The following is a 5,403-nucleotide window of genomic DNA, read 5'->3' as shown; positions in this document are numbered from 1 at the left end:
TTTTTTTTGAGTTTACGATATGGTTTCAGTTTCGAGTTTTAGTTCAATATATTCTTATTTAGCTTTCGAAAACAATTCCAAACAGTTGAGTGGGAGATATAACCAACTACTGTAATCCAAATTTTTTTTTTTTGTATTTTTTTTTTGTATGAATGTTAAATTATATTCACTAAAAAAAGACTGTTTTACAACTTAATGCATCATTTTAAACTGAGATTAACAAGAAAGGTAAAGCAAAAATAGTTTGAAATAGATTAGATGGGGTGGGTTTGAAACCAGAGTTGAAGACCATTCTCATAGGCAGGAAATGTCAACAGGGAGAGTAGCCGATTGCGGACAGACTTGTCAATGAAACGGAAAAGACGGGCAGGTGGAGTGGGGGTTTCACCGTGTCGTCTAGCATTCCGTTCCCGCCAGACACTGTGGAGCGTGGCTTGGAAGACATAACGGAGAATGAAACGAAGGAGACAAGGGGTGGAGGAATCCACAAGCAGAGCAGTCAACTGATCCCAATGAGTGGTGTACTTGATGCCCAGCAGAGTACTAGTCAAAGTAGACCAAACTTGAGAGGAGTACGAGCAGGAGAAAAAAAGATGGTTCTTTGTTTCCTGATGGCCTTGGCATAGAACACAGTCACCGTCAGCATCAGAATTCCAAAGGATAAGTCTATCACCAGTCGAGAGTCTGTTAAGAGAAGCAAGCCAAGTGACAAAGGAATATTTTGGTGTCGAGTGAGAGAACCACACCCCTTTTGCCCACGCACAAGGAGGGTGTTGTTGTCGAATCATGTGCCAGGTAGCTAAGGCTGAGAATTTTGACTTGTAGGAGCCATTCTGTTGTCGCCAAAGGGAACGATCACACCCTAGGGACTGCAGTGAATGACGGATGGAGTGTAGCTCTTCCTCGAGCCTGTTTAGTAACTCCGTCCGATGCCTACGCCTACGATGCAGAGTAAGAGCCTCTGCAACCGTACTCTGTTTTGGTATACCCACGTCAATGTATCCTCTAGTCCCAAACAAAACAGAGAGTTGCCCAAGAGGGCACCAAACATCGAACCAGAACAAAGTATGAAGCCCGGAAACCACCTCCACCGTATGGAAAGGTCTAGCTAAGTGTTGATATTTTAAAATTTTCCTCCACATCCAAGAACCATTCACAGTTGTAGCACTAACAGACCAGAAAACATCACCTCGAATGAGGTTGCTCTGAACCCACCGGACCCATAAAGAAGGTCTTGCAGAGACAAGTCGCCATATAAGTTTGAGAATGCAAACCGTGTTTATATCAGTTAGACGGCGCAGACCCAAACCTCCCTCATCAGTCGGCTTACACACATCTACCCATGAGACCTTTGCTTTTTTAGTATTAAGATCTGGACCAGACCACAGAAAAGCGGAGAGCATACTTTCAATCTCCTGCAGACATTTCTTTGGCAGACAAAAAGCAGAGAGCCAGAAGATGGTGAGACTTAGAAGCACTGATTTGATCAGTTGAAGACGACCCGCAAAGGACAAGAAACGATCCGTCAAGGAAGTTATACGTAGGCGAATCCGTTCAAGGAGAGGCAAATAATCCGCTTGTGTCATCGATCTGGTTAAGAGCGGTAAACCTAAATACCGGACAGGTAGAGAACCAACTGCAAAAGGGAAGTGTTGAAGTATATCTTGCTGTTGCTCAGGCGTTAAACCAGCCATGAAAAGGTAGATTTCGCAAGGCTAATTTTAAGACCAGAGGCGACAGCAAACTGATCAAATACAGCCAAGGTTTCAGCTATTGAGCGAGCACTCCCGTCAGTGAAGACTAATATGTCATCAGCGAAACAGAGGTGGGTGAGACAGAGGGACTTACAACGAGGATGGTAGCCTATGCGACGATCAACTGCAGCTTTGTCAAACATAAGAGACAACACATTCATACAAATGACAAAGAGGTACGGAGACAGAGAGCAACCTTGGCGTAACCCTCGCGTACTTTGAAAGTAACCAGCTAACTCTCCATTTACCTGAACAGAGAAAGAGGCAGACCCAATACAAAGCTCAATCCAATGTATAAAAGCAGCAGGAAGGTTGATAGCCTTGAGGTTGTTGAGCAAAAATGGCCATTCCACTGAATCAAATGCCTTTGAGATATCGATCTTCATCATGCAGCGAGAAGATATGGATTCTCGATGATAATCTTTAACCAGTTCCGAAGCTAACAACAAGTTCTCCATCATAAGTCTATCTTTAATAAAGGTAGACTGGTTAGGAGCAATGAAAGATGGGAGAATGGCCTTTAGACGATTGGCAATAATCTTAGAAACAACCTTGTACACACGTTACAACATGATATAGGGCGATAGTCCTTCATTTCCTTTGAATCTGACTTCTTAGGAATGAGAGCTAAGATTGTCGAGTTAACACCTTTAGGGAGAAACTCCTTGATAAAGAATGACTGAACAGCAACAATGAAGTCATTACCCAATATTGACCTAGTTTGCTTGAAGAAATCAGCAGTGTAGCCATCTGGACCAGGAGCCTTACACCCTGCCATTTTAAAGAGAGTGTTGCGAATTTCCTCTGCAGAGACCACTTTTAACAACCCGACATGGTCCGAAGCAGAGCAGCGAAACGGTACCAACTGTTCAAGCTCATCAATGGTGACACCAACGAAATCTGACGGAGTATGCGTGAGAAAGTCTTTGAAGAACCTCACCGCCTCCATTTTAATCTCAGACTGTGATTTAACAACCAAACCATCAGAGCAAGTTATCTCTCTTATAGCATTTAGAGCCTGTCTGGACTTAACAACATAGTGAAAAAAATTATTATTCTTGTCACCAACTAACATCCAATGAAGCTTGGAACGTTGGTGTAAGAAATTTTCCTCAAGATCCGAAATGTGGTCCCATCTTTGAAAAGCCTTAGCCTCAGTCGCGATGGAGACCGGAGAGGGGTTAGAGAGGGAAGTAGTTTGGCAATCACAAAGATCTTTGTGAGCCTCCTCCACCTGCTCTGACAGCTTACTGAGCTTCTGTCAACCTAAAGCACGTAAGATGGGTTTGAGAGCCTTGAGTTTCTTCGCAAAACGAAACATGGCCGAAGTGTAATGGAAAAAACTTTCAGTACCATCCCAGAAAGTTTGCACTGTGGACTGAAAGTTTGGAAAAGACATAAGCACATTTGAGAATTTAAAAGGCCCTCTCTGTTTATGGATTTGAGTTCCCACAGTGAACCTGCAACGGAGGTGGTCAGAAACTCCCCCCGAGTCAAACACACTGTACGCATCAGAAAAACTGCGGCTCCACTCCTCACTGACCAAAACCCGATCCAACTTTTTACAAACAGAGCCCTCATCCCGCTTGTTACTCCAAGTAAACAGAGGTCCATGATAATTCATATCCACTTGAGCACAATGTTGAACAAGGCCTTGAAAATCTCTCATACCACTTGTGACAGCAGGAGAGTCTTCAAAATTTGAATGCTCCTCGACATCGAGTGTGTTATTAAAATCCCCAACTATTAACCAAGGCTTATTGGCGAACAAAGGAGAATCATAATGATACTAAAGGTCAGACCATAGCTCCTGTCGTTCCTCAGCTAGGTTCGACGCATAAACAAAAGAAACAAAAAACTCAAGAGTATCCCCCGACATTAGAATAGAACAAGTTACAACCTGGCAACTCTTAAATACTGGAGTAACTCTCACATCCTCCTTCCAAACCACCCAAATTCTCCCAAAACTGTTATATTCATAATTTGTGATAGAAGACCATCCTCGAAACACCGAAGAGATGATTCGAGATGCCTTATTTTCCTGGACACGCGTTTCAAGTAAGCAGCCAAACTGTAAGGATTCAACTTGCACCCAATCACGAACAACAGAATGCTTTTTAGATTTGTTGAAACCGCGAGTATTCTAGGAAAAACCCGACATTAATGACGTTTCCTGGAGTTCTTCTTGCTCGAGACACCTAGGGGAGCACCCTTAGGCTGCTGAGAAAGAGACTCCGAGGAGGATTTAGCTGAGTGTTTTGTCTGCCGCGGGAGGGAAGTGCGAATGGAGGAACTCGCTGGACCCTGCTTCGCCTCAGCACCATTACCTTTCGCAGTCTCCACAAGGGAGCCTGACGAAGAAGTGGCGCCTGGAACCTCCTCAGACTCTCCCGAGTCCTCAGAGGCCTCCCCTGCATCACCAAGAACAGAGAACCGAGAGGCTAAAGTAGTATCAGGGTCAACAGCCGTTTTATTAGCAGCTCTCTCTGAACTCTTACAGCCTTTGCCAGGGGAGACAACAGACCAACCTGTCTGATCCTCTTCAACTTGTTTATTTGAGACGCCAACCGAAGGTGAGTGAGGAGAACTCGGTATAGCAGGATAAGCAACTGACAATGCCTGTTGAACCGGGGCTAACGGAGGCAGGACTGCAGATTGTTGGGCCACATTGCGAGTAACAATCTCACCCTCCTAAACATCAGCCAAGGGAGACTTAGGAGGAGACGAGGGAGCTGTTACGCAAACCTCAGCGGAATGACCCCACTTTTGACAGCGAGAGCAACAGGGGGGAAGCCACGCGTATTGGAATTCAATAGTGACGTCCTCCTCCTTATTCAACTGAAATTGAAACGTGCTTGGCAAAGACTTTGTTAAATTCACCTCCACAAAAACCTTGGCCTCATCAAATTTGCTACAAATTTCTGTATCAGGGTGAAGTCGGATAGGATTACCAACTCGACTAGTTAGAAAACCAGACCCTCCCAGGAAAATAACGAATGCGGAACATTCTTTAGAGTTACCCACAAAGGCATGGATGTTATCACCGGCTGAGCGTCTTCAGGAAGAGGAGACCACTTAGTCAGCATCATTGGAACACCCGCAATAATCCACATCCCACGCCATAGTACGCGTAACCGCGTTGATTCATCACGGATACGAAAGTGAACAGAAGTAGCAGAATTCTCATAGACATCAATACGTAAAGACGAGTTGCTAAGGGGCCAGATATTGTTAACAATGACATGGATCTTAGCCACATGAGGAGCCGTCGAAGCAAACCTACCCACCAGAAAATCATCCCATCGAGGGACAGAGTCTTGAAGCACCGCATCAGGAACCGCAATCGTAGGGACACCATCAACCAAACTTATGTCAAAATCGTGTTTCTTAAGCGAAGGACGCTTAGTCACTGAGGTAGCGTAAAATTGTTGTTTACTTTGAGGAGAAGCAACCTCCTCCGGGGAGGAAGCCGGCACACCCGGCTCCGACATGAAGGCGCACCGGCGGCGGCCGTCACACAAAACCTAGCGTGGAAGGAACGGAGCAAACCCTAGAATCGCTTTATTTTAGGCAAGTGCGAAAATATTTTAGATACACCTATGTCAGGACATCTAAATCCTTCTTCTTCTTTTTTTTTTTTTTTTTTTTT

Source organism: Camelina sativa, chromosome 9 (assembly GCF_000633955.1).
Source record: "Camelina sativa cultivar DH55 chromosome 9, Cs, whole genome shotgun sequence".
Lineage (NCBI taxonomy): Eukaryota > Viridiplantae > Streptophyta > Magnoliopsida > Brassicales > Brassicaceae > Camelina > Camelina sativa.
This window is presented reverse-complemented; position numbering follows the sequence as displayed.